The sequence below is a fragment of the Cupressus sempervirens genome, chromosome 10 (assembly GCF_028749045.1).
Source record: "Cupressus sempervirens isolate cs-2001-9-10 chromosome 10, ASM2874904v1, whole genome shotgun sequence".
Taxonomy (NCBI): domain Eukaryota; kingdom Viridiplantae; phylum Streptophyta; class Pinopsida; order Cupressales; family Cupressaceae; genus Cupressus; species Cupressus sempervirens.
In genome coordinates this window covers 254,089,737-254,109,600 of record NC_143127.1, presented here as the reverse complement: position 1 = coordinate 254,109,600, position 19,864 = coordinate 254,089,737, and the positions used below count along the sequence as shown (strand labels likewise).

Below are 19,864 nucleotides of genomic sequence, written 5' to 3'. Positions count from 1 at the left end.
TTAATTCAGACCCCAGGAAAACCAGTGGTTACAGGTACCATCTACATGATACTTGACCTTGTACACCCATTTGTAGCTAATGGACTTCTTCCCTAGCGGAACATCCGAGAGATCCCAGGTGTGGTTCTTCTTAAGACTTTGATATTTTGATTCCATAGCTTGTTGCCACTTTGGAATCCCTTTTGCCTCTTTAAATGTTTGAAGCTCGTAAATATTATGAAGGTTAGCCATGGGAGGAAAGTTAATTGTATTTTGTTGTTTGCCCTTATTACTAGAAGATCTACCCTTAGTAAGCTCATTAGGTCAAACAACACTATGGTGTTAGCCCACCATTTAGGTTGGAGAGTAGATGTCCAAACATCAGATAGAGGAGTAATAACTGGAACTAGAGGTGGAAGAGGATCAAGAATAGGTGGAAGATTTGCATCATCTCAAAAAAACTCAAGTATTGCATCATCAAACACAAAGTGTACATCATCCCATCAGGTGAACCCAATGGAAGATAGACACCCAAATTAGAAGCCTTTCAAGGTTGTTCCTCTGAATTTTGTGCAAAAGAGGAAACCCGAAATGGATCTCGTTCTTCACCAAATACGATATCTTGACTGAAGATAAGGCAATCAATGTCTACATCAATCAGTTGGTGAGCCTTATGGTCATTACTATATCCTATAAACATAAGCTTATGACTCTTGGAATCCAACTTAGAGTGTTGGGCATCTAGAATCTATACATATGCTAGAGCGGCAAAATCTTATAGGTGGTTGATCCTAGGTTTGCAAACAATCTAGACTTCCTCGAGAGTCTTCCCCTTAACAACCAGTGTAGGAGACCTATTAAGGAGATAGACAACAACAACATTGCTTCGGCCCAATATTTTTTAGGAACATTTTTTTGTTCCATCATAGACTTGGTTATTTCTGTAATACTATGATCACAATGTTCTACAACATTGTTTTGTTAAGGGGTGTATGGTGTCATTAACTGACATTTGATGCCATGTGTATCACAAAAGATGAAGAATGAAGTAGAACAAAATCCTCCCCACAACCATTATCAAACCTAAGAGACATAATAGAACAATCAAACTCTTTCTACTAATGCCTTAGATTTTTGAAGTACAATAAACACCTCTGATTTCTATCTAGGAAAGTACATCCATACTTTACAACTCAAAGCATCAACAAAAAGCAAGAAATACTTGCACCCAGTAACAAAAGGAGTATTCATCAGACCACGTACATCAACATGGACCATAGTTACATTGCCCTAAGGGACAGGGGGGCAAGGGGGCAAGTTTCTGGGATGGAGGGATAGGGGCCTTAGTTTGGGGACAATAGGGTGACAGCAACAAGGGACTAGGGGTGTTGTATATACTATACATAAGGTCTGAAAATGCTAGTTATGAAAAGATGTATTCCAATATAATATATAAAGATATAAAAGAGTAAATACTTGAACATTGCATTGCATTAGAACATCAAACATTGAACATAATTACTCAACTCAGCAAATAGTTAACACTGGGACGTCCCCCCATCCTTAGTGGAGGTGGTGGAATCCAGTGGTGCTACTGGGGAATGGAGTCCTTTTTTTCCCTAATATGTGGGGCAAAGAGGGGGGCGACGCATCCCCGTGTTACTATGACATAGATCAACTGTAGTATCTAAGAGGCTCATTATGAGTCACCATCCTTGAATGACATCATGTATTGCTTTCTAGCTTGACAAGCTCCACAAACTCGTTGACTCTAATTTCAATTTCAATTATACCAAGTGCTAAATCATTTCGAACAAGCTGAAAAAGATAGAGAATTCAAGTGACTCTATTGTTGATGCCAGAGACTGCTGATAAAGGTGACTTTTTTGTGAAGATATGCTCAACAGAATCACCTGTATCTACAAGTTTGTATAGACCGTGATACTTAATGCCAACAACTACAATAGTTTGTGTCGCATGTTCAACAATTGAACACTTGTGGATACTAAATACCACATCAAGCTAAGGAGAATGTCGCATGATCTAACTCACTAAGAGTAGGTTTAGTTCCATGCCAAGAACATAGTATACAATGAAGAAAATGAAACTCCTCCCAAGTCCCAATAAACTGTATCTTAATGTTGCCCTTGTTGACAACAGTGTGGTCTTCACCTCCGTCAAATATGATTAAATCAGTAAAGGGAGAAAAATTTGTAAACCAATCAACTCTACGAGTAAAATGCTAAGAAGCACCAAAACCTATATATTAGACAGAAGATTTGACATAGTTTGTAGGTCTTTTAGACATGAAGGCATAAAGGCAGACTCTTTCTGCATTGTATGCTCAGCGACATTGACTTTAGGCTAATACACTCCCTACTTTTGTTGTTCAAAACCCAATCAATTACAACAATCCTTGAGAAAGTGGCATTGAACCATCTTCTTCGAACTATCTTGAGACTAATTAGGGCCCTTCTACTGAGATGACTAAGATTGTTGAGATTTACTTTTCTCTTTGTGAATGGATTTGACTGAAAAGGTGTTCTCTAAGAAGGATGGAGTGGTACTTTCTACCTGGCACTTCCTACCAAATTGTTGTATTGAACAATCCTATTGCAGAAGTTTGGTGCACAACTCTAGAAATTTCAAATCAACATTAGAAGTAATATCGAGATTTTCTATAAAATTGTCATAAAATTTACATAGAATCTTCAAGGTGATGACTACTATATCTTCCTCTATTTTTCGACCAATAGGATCAAGTCGATCTTGAATGTCCTTAATCTTGGTGACATACTCTTGTATGGACATGCATCCATCATGATGGAGAGCAACTGATTCTTCCAAAAGAACTCTCAATTCTTGTCCGATCTCATGCAACTCGTTTAGATGCTACCAAATGTCAAATCCTAACTTGCCAGAATGCATCTGAGGCAACTAATCATTTGTAACAGAGAGCTTGAGAAGCATAACAACTTCTCAATTTTGATCATCAAAGTTGTACTAGTTTGCTTAAATTGTGGTAAGAGTAGGACAAGACTCTGTGCCCAAAAAAATTGTATAAAAATGGCAATACTCAAAGATTGTCAACATGCACTACTTCCAAGTGTTATAATTTTTGTTATTGAATCCCTGATTGCTTTCCAATATTAAGTTGGTCAACGATATCATCTTGTACATTTCCCAACACATTGAAAATGAGAAGTAAAGAAGAGGTGATAGAACAGAGTATGAACCACGAATCTCATTGTAGAAAACAGAGGCAAATAGACGTACAAACTTCAACATACAAGAAGTACGACTAACACAGATTTTGAGAAAAAAATCAGCAGACCCAGAAAAGTCCGACTAAGAACTAGAAGAGATCTTAGCAAACCTACAATAAATGTGAAATCAAAATAAAATTCAAATTGGTATGGAATTCAAGGCACAAAAACCGACACCCAGAAATTTTGATGATGACCTAGTAGAGGTTGTTAAAAAGCCACTAACAATTTGCAAGTAGATTTTTCACTGGCAAGAGAACACAGAGTTTCAAGCAAACCCCAACTGTCTAGAAAACCTCAAAAAAATGGATACATGCTTTGAAAATGAAGTTCCAGGTTAAAATGGTTGTCGTTTTTCTCAAAATGGCCTTGAAAGAGGTTGAAAATGGTGGATGAGAAGAAAACACCACAAAGTAAACACGGGTTGCAAAAATGCCTGCGCAAATTTCAGAGAAAAAGAATGGCACCTATAATCAAGAAAGGGCACAATATGATCAACAAACAATGGTATTTGCAATCTCAGACATAGTATGGGTTATAGAAAACAGCCATGACATTGGAGAGAAGCCTTCAAAATGAAGAGAGATTGCTGCATATTGCAGGAAAAAATGATCAAGGGAAGATGTCAAATGACGCATGGTAGCCTAGATGCATCTAGGGTAGACATGATTTCTTTGCAAAAGACAACACAAAAACCCTAGTTAGGTTTGGATAGAGAACCACGAGCAAAAAGCAATGTTAAGAAAAAATTGTTTTTCAAAAATCTAGGAAAAATTCATTCGGAATCTTTCTACAAAATATGACTTGTTTTATAGAAGGCTTTGATACCATATTACTAAGAAGTAATTGGCAAGTTATCTTATGTACTAAGTTTTAACAAATGATCAAAGAGGTCATTATAAAGAATTTACAAAAGGTACAAAATAAAAAATTTATAATAAGGAAGTGAAGAAGATCGAGAAATGATCATATCTATCTAATTTACATAATATACAAAAGATAACCATTAATGTATATAAATATATTGTAATATTTTGGTCATTCAACATTTTTCGCAATTATTCACAATTTGAGATGATTCCTTTTACAAATTTAAATGCTAAAAAGGAAAATAATTTGAATTAACCTCTTGTATGATGTCCCGCACAACCACATCCCTTGTGCAGCAAACAAATTCACCCCGTACAATTAGGCTAGGTACCCTGAACCAGCCACCATACGGTGATACCTTCATACGATACCACTCGTACAATTTGGCCTCATGCCCGTACAATGTGTCCTCATTGTACCACTAACCTCCCACCCTACAATTACTTTGTGCTATGTCAAGTATGGTTGTTCTCTCACTCGTACACCATCTATACTCACTTGCACAGTAAGCACTCTTCAACATTCGGGTAGCACCCGTTCGAAGTCAATGGATGTCGTCATCTGAAAATCTTAATGGTTATTATACGCGACTTAGCCATACATGTATGATATACACAAAGAGGCCTTGGTTCAACAAACTAAGTAATGTATACGTTCAGGCGACTATATTATTAATGATAGAGATGACTTGATCGAAATAGAGTATTTTCTAGGAACAAAGATTGGTTGAGACTTGTATATAGATTATATTCGTATTCATCAATTTGAACAATGTTCAGCAAAAATGAAATATTTGACTCAATATTTTTCCTTGGTAAAGTAGGGTGGATGCCAACCACAGAAACTAGAAATATAGAATAGGGAGGGTCTTGCACCTTCGAAACTGCAACAATTCCAAACTCCAACTAGGATTCATAGATATAAAGACAACATAAAATCCACCAAGCCTACAACAATGCCACACTCGGCCTTATAAAGGGCCCTGCAAAGTTTATAGAAGGGTTACAAACGGGGCACACAACCTAACAATTTATAACTAATTAATAAAAAGGGGCCCATAAGATACCATTATTTATTTCGCGGCCATACAAACAATTAATTTAATTGTGATATTTAATTATTTCAAAGACATTACACCTTGCAAATTTGTAATTTGAAAATGTCTTCTACACGTTGCCTTTAAAATCTTTGTGCTTGCAGCTTTGGGTTTAAAAGAGGGACAAATGCATGGTCTTATAGTAAAAAAATGTGAAAATGCATTTTAAATCACATTTTCCTGCATTTTTCTTATGTTGTTTTGTTTTTCCTATTTATTCACCACATTTTAGTGACTACTTGCCAAACTGACCCTCAAGCTAAACTTGTAAAACTTTCACAGTGGAAAAACATCAAGTACACTGAACCCAACAAGAACTCACAGAGATTGCAAACTATGGGTCTTCATCTTATATCAATTTTCTATATGTATTTTAGCAATAGGTGTTATCTGATTTTGGAGTTGTATGCAATTTGAGTGAGCTTCCACCAAGGGACCCTATCCTTTGGTAAAGGATAGGTTACTATATTGGAGTATCTAAATGATAGTTTATTAGTCTATTGTGACACTAATAGGATAGGAAATGAGTCATATGTTGTTTTAAACTAGACAGATTGGATTAACAGAAACAAAATTTAACATATGTGTGTATTACTTCTCTAGCAGTCCTTGACCAAGTTTTTGAGTTTCCCTACATACAACAAATCTGAAGCGGGACCACATTTAAATTTTCTCTCTAATTCTATTTTGTGTGCTCAACTTTAAGGAAGCAAACCTCATTGTATGTTGTCTAAAAAAATGTTAAATTAACACTTGCACTTTGTCTCCGAAGTATTAAGCTCCTCAAAAAAGTCTTCCTTTTAAAATGTTGGTACCAATGTGTTACAACCTCTTTAACCAAACATGAGATGCTCAGGGTATAGTAGGTCATCAAAGTTTGATTTTCTGATCTTTTGTATTATTGTTGACAAGATTACTTTTGTACCCTACGAATGCATTGCACTTATTTACATTACAATAACAAGTTGGCAAAGTCTTGGTATCAATGTTACATCCCAAATTTTGCCCTAAAATTTTTTAAGTTGTTTATAGGCGTTGTTATATTATGTTAGTTTCAGTCATTATTTAATTTTTCATGTTCATGTGAAATTGAATCAGTTAATTATAGTTGTTGCATCGATTTGATCGTGTTCATGTGAAAATGAATTAGTTAATTATAGCCGTTGCATCGATTTGATTATCAAAAGAAACTAGTCAGTTAAATCTAGTCTTTGTGTTCATGTGAAATGGAATTAGTTAAATTTTAGCTATTGTATAATGAGATTTCCTAACGATCACTTGATGATTTAGCTTAACAAATTATGAATCTTGAAATGATATTTTGGCAAGAATGTTGTTTTAAAATTGTTTACAAGATGAAGACCGGAGAGAGAGGGGAAGCATTACAAAACGAGGTCATCCGGAATGGGATGATCATATGATTCAATTATTAGGAATGACAGGTTTGATCTATAAGTTGCCATGGCAAGATTATTAGGGCTTGACAATAAGTTTCTAAATGGAAATCGCATGAGCTAAAAATTAAAAATTAAAAACAATATAATTATTAAAATAAAACAAAATTCTTACCTTTATTGATTTTATTAAATAATAATATCATTTAATATCATATTACTCTCTTGATTAAAATCATAAATAAATATATACAAAGTGGCACTATTACATTAGGATTAATAATCCAATAATGCCACCTTGCAAATACTTAATTATAATTTAACCAAGATGATAATGTAACATTAAATAATATTAATAAATAAAACTTTTCATCTTTCACTTTCATTCCAATGTTTTTTTCTTTTAATATTTCTTTTTCCAACCGATGGAATGCAAAACATATATGAGTCTTGTAACGGCAGGAAGCCATAAAGCCATTTCAATATCTTTAAATATGATTGCCTTGTCATATTTGGGACACACAGAGATAGTTGTCTATTCCTTAATCTGCTATGGAACCATAGCCTCAGAACCCATACGTCTTTGCAGTAAAAATTCATACATTGAGTGATCTTAGTTTATCGTGTTACAACCAGAGCAATACTTCCCTGCACTCATAAACCACTATTCCTGTGGCGTCTAAAGGAGGCGTTGAGCCCAGTAATAGCAACTCATTCTCAAGGCAAAAAGTCACGTAAGGAAATATTGTCTTTCTAATTTATTTACTTCCTTTCTATCTTAAACTTGTTAAGACTGAGTCCAATTTTATTAAGTTCTATCCATGAATTCTGGTTGTCTACCTTATGAAATATAAGTAATCTTGTCTACAAAATTCTGCAAGCATTGAGTCACGTAAGGAGACTTTATATATCTGTATTTAAAACCAGTTCTTGAACTTTAAGTGTCAAAAGATACAGTCGACTGTGAATGATATATTGGTTAATATAAAGTTCTCAAGAATAATCGATTGCCACAACTTAGATTACCTTTGTATATAAGATTATTCCATCACCACACCATACATGCTAAAAACTCTGTAAAAAAAATTTCTTCTAAATTATATGTATAACAATATGGAACACTATTCAATTCTAAGATAAGTACAAATCCAAATGCAAAAGAAACCCTTAGGCTGTAGAGCCAGAATCTTGTAAGTAGGTACATGTTAAAATTAATGGTTCTTGCACCAAAGATACACCGGCCTGATGGCCTGTTAATGGTGAGGAGGTGTAGATGGACCTGTTAAAAGAAAACAAGAGTAAAAATCAATAACTATTATAAAACAAATAAAACTAATACATTTAGCTCATGCAAAATCCACTTTCAAAATTAGTTGTCAAGCTTGAGTGGTGGAGATCAGGTTATAAACCCACATCTTGAAATACTTGGCCAGGGTGATAAAAAGGCATACTTGCCACAGCAAATTGATCCTGTTGTTGTCCTGATGCTTCAGTTATTCTCCGAATAGCTATTGGGACCTCAACCCACCTGAATACTCCAATGGTTGGATCAATGAACGTCCTGTGCCTGACCTCGAGGTAGGGAGGGTCATTTTATTAACTTAGAACTTGTGGGGATAAGTAAAAAGGTCCGCAATTGGGAGGTTAAGCCTAAAATAATGCTTCTCCTCCCACCAAAGTCAGAGCTTGGACAACCAATTAGAAAGATTCTCATCTAAAAGCAGTATGTTCTTTCTTACCTAAAAGTATAGTAAATTTCATTTCAAGTTGTAAGTTTATTTTTACTGAAAGGATAGATATTATCTGAAAATCTAGTTAGATGTTTATGAGCATATTAATTGTAATTTTCACTTTCAGTTATCTATAATTAATTTAGATTTATTTTCAGCTATTTATATCAATTAATTGATATTGTTAAACTTGTTCGAATAGTTGAGCAATGTAGATTTTTAATTTTTCAAATTTCAAACAATTTTTGATTTCCATGTCATGTGAATATGAAGTATAAATCAGTTAGTTTAATGATGAGATTAGTTGGTAGAAAAACCTGTTGTTACAATCAACATGTATCCCAACCAAAAAATGCCTTGGACCTATGTTACCCCAAGTTTTCTAGGGCAAGGATTATGAGGGACAAGGAGAAGCATTTCAGGGACATGGACAAGAGGGAGGAATTTTCTAGAGAGAGCAAGGGATGGCATTAAAAAAATTGGGGAAATTTTAAAATATAAAAAAATTCAAATATTCCTATGCTAGAATTGATAAGACAATCATCATATACATCATAGAACTCTAGTGCATAATATAAGAGTTCTATAGATACTTCCATTTCATAGAAAGAGGCAAACAAATGAAGTTTTAACCAAATTTAATTGCATTATTGGACAATGTGCAAATATATTATATTAAAAGTACATAAAAATGCCTAACGGTTGCAAGTTTCAACTAACAAATGACAAAAATATAGAAATATTAATATGAAAATCAAAATTAGAATATAAGTCATTGCCACCATGAAAGGTTGTCTCATCCAATGGAACCCCAAGCAATAAATCACGTCTCCTCCTTCCTTCAGCTATTCACAATTTGCAGATTGACACAAACAAGCTACTTTTTATGTTTTGAATCTTTTCATGTTGTTTTTAGATTTAGGATTTTTGTTGTAATGTCCCCAGTTTTGCCAACATCAGAGTTCTAGGGATTGGCCTATTAGTGTGATCCCTATAGGCTAATTATTGTGAATGGAGGGTCTTTTGAGGCTGTGGCTTGTCTTGGGAGGGTCTTATCTTCTCCACAACTTGGTAAGGTATAGGTTGGTCTTTATTTGGCTCAGATTGGACTTCGTTTGGGATTAGTTTTGTGTACTTACTATTTGTGGTAAGTTGGTGTTGATCGAGATGGACCCTTTCTATTATTGGGAAGTGCATTTGGTCACATGGAAAAATAATAGGTATGATTCCTAATTCAAACGGCATATTTAAATGATGAGTATTTTTGAAGTTATTATATTTTTAGCAGCCAAATTATTATTAAATGATTTAATGGCTTATTATAAAGTTATAATTTAACTTTATAATTTCACTTAAGTTGAAGGTTGAGTTATCATTGGAAAGAGCCATTTATTAATTAGTTAGGCCAAGTCAAGTGAGAGAATCTCATGGAAGCTTCTAATTAATGTTGTGTGGTGAAGCTTCTTAAGTGAAGTTACATTTTGGCAACAAAAGGGAATCTGAAAGTTATAAATACAAGCCCATTTGTTGAGGAAAGCATGCTTGGATATTTATTTTCTTTTGTTGCCTTTGTGGCTTTCCTAAGTTATGATTTTTCATACCCTTGCTGATTTATAAGGGTTTGAGGCTAAGAGGTATTTGAATCACTGCTGAGGTATAGTGATTTCATTTACTGAGTCTCCTGTACTGTGATTATTTGTGGCTGGGAGATATTGTTTGGAGTTTTGGTGGCATTACCATTTGCAATTAAAGGAGATCGATCTAGACTTCTGAGGAATTCTAGAGAATCTTTTGTCTGTATTTACTATGGTTTAGAAGATAATATTGGTTGGAGTTACTGATTATATTTCATTTGCAATTGCAAGGTCCAATCAATTGGAAATTCATTGTGACCTGTGTGTTTTACTTGGGAGATTGTTGGATATTGTTTAGGGCCTGCGTTCATCATTTACAGGTCTGCATATTGCTGTTGGGGGCCTGCATTGGGAAATTCAAGGTTTGTTGTTGGTTCTTTGAGGGCTGCGTTGCATGCTGGCAGCCTACATGGTGTTCAAAAAGAGTTGCGATTAGACTGGAGGATGGATCATACACCAATTTTGTCTATCGTGACTATTTGTCTCACTAACAGTTACTGCCGCCAAGAACTTTGGAGGTTGGAGCAACCGCCAGGCAGTATGTGGGATCAATTGGCATAAATAAATGCAAGTGCATTCCAAATTAAGGTTTCATGTTAAACTGTAGTTCAGTCAGATTGATATGATCATAAGATTCATTATAAATGGTAAATCATCATTAGATAAATATTCTTTATACATACATATTATTATATATAATATATATATATATATTACATATTATATTTTATATATAATTTTATATATATATATATATGGTTAGTTATATTAAAATATACTAACCAATGATGATTAACTATAGAGACATGTTTCTTCATGAGACATTTCTCCACCCTCTGATATTTATATGAGATGCAAATCTGCAATTGAAACATATCAATAACAATCACAATGATAATTGCATTTGTAGAATTCGATCCATGTTACTTAACATGGTATCAGAGCCAAATTTAAAATGTAAGCAAGTGTTTGAAGGCAGTAAAAGAGCAAAGGAATTACACAAAGTCAAAAGCCAGTATTTAATATTTTATTTCGTAGGCTTCATAACTTTAACACAAATTCACCCAGTGGCAGAAAAGTTGTGTGAAAATGGAAGCCTGTGTGTTGATTGTTGCAAGTCAAATTGGAGTACGATCATGGCAAGGAATTGCGTGATCTAAAGAGGAGAAAATTGGGCGGTACAAATCTAGACAAATGGACATTGCAGAGTCTCTATTCTGCAGACTGGGGTGATCTACGGGGTAGAAAGTGCTCGAGTTTCAAATTCAATATTGTATTGCACTGTAATGATCCCGATCAAAACTAATTAGGTATCATGAGATGTCACATTTTTTGTACCTACACAGTTTCTCTTCCTTCAACATTTTTGTGCCTTCACAATTTCTGTTGTCACTATACCATCACTGTCTTAAAGGATACAGCACATATCGTGGGCACCGAGAAAGGAAGGAGGAGTAAAATAAGGATCGCAAACATCATTTGAGAGAATCACAAGGTGGAAAATTCATTATATAAGCACAGAAAATATATGAGATTTCCCTACTCTAGCATTTAAACGCTGAACCAAGGACAGAAGGGGCAATTTCAGAAGCGAGCTTATTCACGCAGTGAGATCAAGGACTGGCAGGCTGTGATTGTGAGAGGTTAAGAGATGTCATTCAACTGGGAAAAGAGAGAAAAATGATTCAACAAAGATATATATCTCAGAGGCATGACGTGACATTGAGATTTACGGTGATATTGAGAGATTAAAATTATCCGATAGATGACAACAAAATCAGAAATTCTCAGACGACATCTTCAAATGGTTTGATGCCTTGAAAACTTCAAAATTTCCATCCTTAAATTGATCGTACAATGACCATTCCCCCTGTACAGTGATGCATATTCACAAAGATTGGGATATGAAAATAAGTTGAGAGGTTATGAGAACGAATTTATTCGTTACAGTCAGCAATAGAAGTGGTGCATTAATGATTTTCGAATGATTTATAATGATATTAGTTACAATGTCATTGTTCGTCTATTTGGAGAGGAGGAAAGCATGGATGACTACAAAACACTGAAGTAGAGAATTGTTGAGCCACGTATCGACACTCACCACTAAAATTTTATAATATTATCATTGGGTTCAAAATATGGATAAAATCTCGAAAGGAATTATTGAAGTTCATTATAATCTGAAGAACGGCAATCATTAGTATGAAGATCATATTATACATGAGGGTATCAACTTGGAAGATAGATGTCCTAAGCATGTAGAGGGATAAAACTAAGCATCCAAGCCTCAAGATACACAGTGTAAAATTCTGGCTTGATGAAAGGAATTGGTGAGTCTTTAGAACTTCATTATTAGCAGACTCCACAGTAATTATAATCAATAAGAAAATTGCATGCAACACTATATGAGTTGAAGACTGACTGACGGTCCCATTGCAGGTACTCTATGCCAATATATCTGAATAAATACTGTGTTGTGCTATGTGTCTTATTGGTTTGGATGACTTCTGCGATAAATAGAGAAAGAATACCTTAATCAGCGAGTAAGAAAGAATTGGATAAAATAACTAATGTAACCGATTAGTTAGAATTGAACATATGCAATTTGGGTAGCTTACAAACAGCAATAGTTAAATGGTCATTAAGAATGAATAGACCAAATTATTTATGTTATAAGGAGATAAATTTGATTTGGAAAAGTAAAATCCCTTGAAATTAAAACATTATAACCATTCACAGCAAGATACAAAAGTGAGATCACATTGATTGGATTTTGGGGATCATAAAAGGGATCGATTCAGTATATACACAGCACATTGAGAACCACTGAATAATACTGTTTAAAAATTTGAGATATCACATCACAAAGCTAGCTGTATCAGTAATAAATGAATATATAGCCATCTCATCAATAAATTATAGTCCTAGGAGGGATATTACAGTGGAGGTTGATATCCTATGGAGATGAACCAGTTAGGAAAACTGACATATCAAACATTGGTACAAATGACGCACAATATATATTAAAACAATTTCGAACAAGAGTCTAGAAGGAAAGGATATGTCCATTTCCTAAGAGAACAAGGATTCTCAAGAAGGATGGCACTATAATCTCAACAAACAAAGATCACATCCACTTATTATTTGAAAGTTCATGTATTCTGTTAGAGATAGTCTTGCGGATTATTCAGAGATACAAATTTAATCATGCAAAGTTATCAAGAGACAATCCAAGTCATTCTTGTAGCCATAATGGAAATCTAGGTAGTCTTGGTGACCACACAATTGAAGCAATATCTTATGATAATGAATAGTTGATTCATCATATGTCATCGGTCAAGGAGTAATCATATTCTATTATCAGTAAATTATGAATAGAAATTGGAAGTGATCTACAAGCATTGACAAAATAACTAAGAAGTCTGTCATACTTGAATATGATGCAAAATCGTTTGACAATATAAGAGCGGGAACTTCACATTGTGGGGGGAAATGATAAACAATGTTCCATTCCCACTTGAACCATCTTTAAAGAGGAGATGTTCCATTCATGTGTAGATAAGTAATTCTTATCTTTGAGCATTTATCTACTCACTGTATTCTATCTATTAATTGTATTTCTATAAAAGAGTAATTTCTCTTGATATTTTCCTTTGTCTCTAAGGTTGTGCTTGCAAGAAACGAAAGTTGTTCAATAGTCTTCAAATAATCATATGAACCAGGAGAAGAGAGATGAACCATCATTTAATTTGATGCATGTGGACCTCCATTGAAGCAATATTTATAGCAAGGATGTTGATGTACAGAGGTGCTCTTGCAAGACGAGAAGAATGATGCATTAAGTATGCTGCCAAGGCATTAGTACGGGACTCGATCTATGAGTTTTTGGAGAAAAAATATCTTCAATGATTGGGACTATGTATTATTCTATAATAAGAGGGAGTCTAACACTTCTTCAAGACAAAGAAGGAGCTTAGAAGATTAATACTCAGGAGTCTAGAAATACATGTGGGTAACTACCTCATGGGCCTACCTCTACGTACACCATGAGTAAATAATGACTTTCCACCAAGATGGAAGACGATCAAATTCAAAGGGAGTTTAACAAACACCCTTGGGGCAAGAAATTTTTGTGGAAGTAACAAGAGGACCTGACCTCCCAGGATCGATATTCAAAGGGAGAAATTCTGAGATGCAATCCTTCATGGATGATATCCTCTCTATGAGAAGAAGTTCTAAGTGAAATTCTCTGTAATGCACTCTTGTTTATTGTTGTTTTAGTCTTGGATCAGCTATGATATCTTGGTTTAGTAGAAAAACAACTAGTTGTTGCTTTAAATTCTATTGAAGCTAAGTATGTAGCTATCTCCATGGGAGCACGTGAAGCATATCAAGACTCTTTATCACTATATAAGAGATATGGTTGGCAATGATGTTATCAAATTAAGTTATATCAGTACATATGAGCAACATGCTGATATTTTACCAAGCCTCTTGCGAAGTTGAAAATTGTGTACTTCAAAGGTACACTTGGTATGACATTTTTTTGTAAATGCATTTATTAACTAATATATCCATAAATATAAAATATGCTTGCAAGCTTGTGTTGTGAAAAGTGACAACTTTTCTTGTGAAAGGTGACGACCTTTCTTGTGTTCTGATCCTATTTAAAGTGACGACTTTATTATAGTTGATCTATCTTCGAACAGAAATGTTTGAAGTTAAGGGTTATCCTTGTTCTTCGAGCCGGATTTTGTCAGACACATTGATGACCTTCATGGTTCTTCGGGCCAGATTTTGCCGGACACCATGAAAATCCATTTGTTATGGTTCTTCAAGCCAAATCTTGCTGAACACCATAACTTATTAGACCACATTTCAAATGGTGTTTTATATCTACTTTAATTCCCCCTCTGCTAAAGAGGGAGTGCTGAGGATTCTAGCCTCATAGTGAATTGAAATAAATTCCATATGTTAAATATGTTAATTTACATATGTGTGTTGATGAATTCATTTTGATATGCCATTCTAGGGATATCATAGTGAGATGATATCTTCTTATACTCAAGAACATAGTACGTTCTATATTAATCCTTCCAATCTAAGAGGGAGTGTTAAACTGTAATTCAGTCAGATTGATATGATCATGAGATTCATTATAAATGGTAAATCATCTTTAGATAAATATTCTTTATACATACATATATATATATATATATATATATATATATATATATATATATATATATATATAATAATTTTTATATATATATATATGGTTAGTTATATTAAAATATACTAACCAATGATGATTAACTATAGAGACATGTCTCCTCCTCATATTTATATGAGATGCAATCTGCAATTGGAACACATCAATAACAATGGCAATGATAATTACATTTGCAGAATTCAATCCATGTTACTTAACATTTCAAGCACTGGATTGTAATCTATTCACCTATTGTAGCAACTATACAACCTATCATAGTTGCTAACGGACTCCAGGTTTGAGATACATACTATCTAATTGAGCATCAAATTGTAGATAAGTCTATGGAATTAAGTCATTAGCTAAAAGTTCGTATTGTCAATGATTATCTTACTAGATTATACAAACATAGTGGAGTGTATATGGAAATAAATTAATTTAAAATGACTAGCTGATGGATTTTGTGCATGGTAAAAGAAATTGGAATTTGTTGTTCCAACACTATCATGACTTAGCTCGAAGATTTAATTTGAATGTAAATGATGCTTATCTGAAAATACATGACCGATGACTAATTGAGACGAGCAAATTTATACTTTGTAATATGAGAAAGTTTCAACACGTGATAGCCAAGTGTTTGACGAATTGTCAAACTATTAAATAGCAAAGAAAGTTGATGTTATTTGAAGCTATAACCAAGCAGGGTTATTACAATGGTATCAGAGGTTTCTTGTCATCCTACAAGAATCAAGGTCAATTTAATTGGTCTTTTGTTTTGGAGGCTTAGTTTTTTTCAATGTTATGGATGGTGATAGGAGGTTTGGTATTCATTATACCCGCAAAGGGTGTACTTCTCCACCTAGGGATGGAGAATCTAAGATATAGGTATTGTGAAACAATTGGATATGCTAGTGAATGAGCTGAATCAAAATCACAAACAAATGACCCAAGTGATTTCAAATCCAAGATTTGAGCAGAGCATGAGGTCACTTTTTTGAAGAGAGAAATGTGATAATATAGTTGCAGCTAGAGATGTGCGGGACATTTCTTATGAGACATTACATGAGTTGGGCACAGTTGTGGTGGAATGTAATGAGAATTCATCTCAGGTTGAGTCAAATGATGCAGTTGTTGGCATGAGTTCCCAGGATCATGTATTCGATGGCAATGCAATGATAGTGGGAGTATGAGCATGCGAGGATACTATCATATCAGTAACCACTTCTGTGTCAGTTGAGCCATCTAACGAGGAGTTTAGCAATATGCATGCAGTGGTTGTAGATGTGTGTTCAAATGATTGTACACATGTCAATGATGATGACGTGAGGGGTGTCGGCACAGAGTCATGTTATAGTTCAGATCAACACAGTGGTGAGGTTTACTTCGTGGACAATCCTATGTTCGACATGGATGCAACATTGTCTTATGATAATCCATTGTTTGAGGTTGACGTTGATCACTCACCTAGGTGGAGTTGGACTCAGTTTTCATCATCTGCAGATTCAATTCAGTTTTCTGTTGTGACAGTGGTGATGTTCCTATGACAACATATTTTGACGTGGCAACACCTATTGTTCATACAATTGGCATGAGGGCATATGATTCTCCTGTAGCTACATCTTTTTCATGGATTGTTATTGATGATCAGGATTCCGGTCCAATATATATTATGTGGGTGGATACAGAGAGGAAAAGGTTGCATAGATCTTCTATGGAGTTGCCTTCTAGTGACATTCTGACTTCTACATCATCAACACAAGTTCTGGGTGCTATGTTGCAGGACATGTGGTTGGTCCTGATTATGTTGGTTTGCAATTGGTTCAAGACAGGGATGTCATGCACTTCTTCATTTGGGATCCAGGTGGAGGTTGAAGTTCATTGTATTGCCACATTGCTTGAGGACAAGCAATCTCGGGGAGAAAAGACTATAATGTCCCCATGTTTGCCACCATCAGAGTTTCAAGGATTAGCCTATTATTGTGATCCCCATAGGCTAATTATTGTGGATAGAGGGTCTTTTGAGGCAATGGCTTGGCTTGGGAGGGTTTTATCTTCTCCACAATTCAATAAGCTATAGGTTGGTCTTCGTTTGGCTCAGATTGGACTTCGTTTGGGTTTAGTTTTGTGTACTTACTATTTGTGGTAGGTCAGTGTTGATCGAGATGGACCCTTTCTATTTTTGGAAAGTGCATTTGATCACATAGACAAATAATAGGTATCACTCCTATTTTAGACGGCATATTTAAATGATAGAGCATTTTGGGAGTTACTATATTTTTAGTGGCCAAATTATTATTAAATAATTAAATGGCTTATTATAAAGTTATAATTTCACTTCTGTTGATTATCTTTGGAAAGAGCCGTTTATTAGTTAGCTAAGCCAAGTCAAGTGAATGAATCTTATGAAAACTTCTAATTAATGTTGTGTGGTAAAGCTTCTTGAGTGAAGTTACATTTTGGCAACAAAAGGGAATCTAGAGGTTATAAATACAAACCCATTTGTTGAGGAAAGCATGCTTGGATATTTATTTTCTTTTGTTGCCTTTGTGGCTTTCCTGAGTTCTCATTTTCTGTACCCTTGCTGATTTATAAAGGTTTGAGGCTTAGAGGTATTTGAATCACTGCTGAGGTATAGTGATTTCATTTACTAAGTCTCCTGTACTGTGATTATCTATGGCTGGGAGATATTGTTTGGAGTTTTGGTTGCATTACCATTTGCAATTAGAGGAGATCAATCTGCATTTCTGAGGAATTCTAGAGTATCTTCTATATCTGTATTTACTGTGGTTTAGAAGATAATATTGGTTGGAGTTGTGATTATATTTCATTTGCAATTGAAAGGTCCAATCAATTGGAAATTCAATGTGACCTGCGTGTTTTGCTTGGGAGATTGCTGGGCATTGTTTAGGGCCTGCGTTCATCATTTACAGGTCTGCATATTGCTGTTAGGGGCCTGCATTGGGAAATTTAAGGTTTTCTGTTGGTTCTCTGAGGGCTGCATTGCATGCTGGCAGCCTACATGGTGTTCAGGAAGAGCTGCGATCAGACTGGAGGATGGATCACACACCAATTTTTCCTGTCATGACTATTTGTGTCACTAACAGTGACTGCCGCCAAGAACTTTGGAGGCTGGAAGAACTGCCAGGCAGCCTGTGGGATCAGTTGGCATAAACAGATACAAGTGCATTCCAAATTAAGGTTTCAGGCACTGGATTGTAATCTATTCACCTGCCGTAGCAATTATACAACCTATCATAGCTGCTAACGGACTGCAGGTTTGAGATACAGATTATCTAATTGAGCATCGAATTGTAGAGAAGTCTATGGTATTAAGTCATTAGCTGAAAGTTGGTATTGTCAATGATTCTCTTACTGGATTAAACAAACATAGTGGAGTGTATATGGAAATAAATTAATTTAAAATGACTAGCTGATGGATTTTGTGAATGTTAAAAGAAATTGGAGTTTGTTGTTTCAGCACTATCATGACTTAGCTAGAAGATTTAATTTGAATGTAAATGATGCTTATCTGAAAATACATGAACAATTGACTAATCGAGACGAGCAAATTTATATTTTGTAACATGAGAAAGTTTCAACACATGATAGCCAAGTGTTTGACGAATTGTCAAACTATTAAATAGCGAAGAAAGCTGATGTTATTTGAAGCTATAACCAAGCAGGGTTATTACATCTGCACATGCTGTGGCAGCTCCCCACATTTGCATTTTTTATTCGTGTCTTCTTAAAGAATAGCATGACTTAAAATTGCTTCAGCCATATCGGATGACAACCCGTCCCTAGGTCAGTTGGGGAACATCCAGGTGTCCCCTAGCTGTTCCGGTGATTGCTATCCATCCTTTCCAGCAATTTGCTAAATGTCCTCAAACATTTCCTTTTTGAGATCTTTGGGAAGGCAGAGAATGTTTCCAAAGAGGGACAACCCTAATTTGGTTATGTATGTATCACATAGCCTTGGACAAAAAAATGGTCTTCATCCATTATTCCTAAATGTCCATGTTTCCTTACCCATGAGTTTAACTAAGCCTTAGTAGCGTCATGATATGTTATTTTTTTGTATGAGTATTGAAGGAAATTTTTTGTAACATTTCAAAACAAATGCTAATTGTAGTAAATGCAATTGATGACTGAAAAATCAAAAAACCATTTGTGAATTGATTTAGAAACACAGTTTGGAACTTAACCATGTGAAACAATTTACCAACAAGAAAGAGTCTATGCAGCCCATGATCACAAAATTTAGCTCAAAAACCTTTCATCGTCAATCAATTCACAAACAAATGCTTGTATTCACAAAATTGGAAGGTATGTTTTCTTTGACTTGTTTATAGAATTTGTAAGTGGGTATTGCTTGAAAGACTGTTTCCATGGAATAACCTCAAGTTGAATGTCTTTCCTTCGATGATATAAATAAGTGTCATAATCAGTAGTTCCGGCCAACTTAGCTAAGGCTTTTCCACTCTTGAAATTTTGGTGGGCCAAACCACTCCATCCAAAACCTGAAACATTTTATTTGAGTTTTTGTTAAACTCTATAAAAAATACTAAGATTGATGAAACAAAAAGAGAAAAAAAGGCAAAGACATGGAAAAAACCAAAAGGCCCATATTTTCATTGTCACAACGGAAAGTTTAGAAAATTCCAGTTTCATATAAAAGAGACC

At 34.8% G+C, this 19,864-nt stretch overlaps 1 protein-coding gene across 6 annotated transcripts in view; it reads right to left on the bottom strand.

Moving 5' to 3' along the window:
- Positions 1-19,864, bottom strand: part of LOC149533587 (uncharacterized) — a 189,469-nt gene that overhangs the window by 56,098 nt on the left and 113,507 nt on the right. For 3 of the 6 annotated variants that reach the window (XR_016356672.1, XR_016356673.1, XR_016356674.1), the window contains exon 7: positions 19,580-19,701. The exons of the other annotated variants lie outside the window; for them this stretch is intronic. The gene's annotated coding sequence lies outside the window, so the exon portion shown is untranslated. The remainder of the gene's footprint in view (positions 1-19,579; positions 19,702-19,864) is intronic. 6 annotated transcript variants of the gene reach the window in all.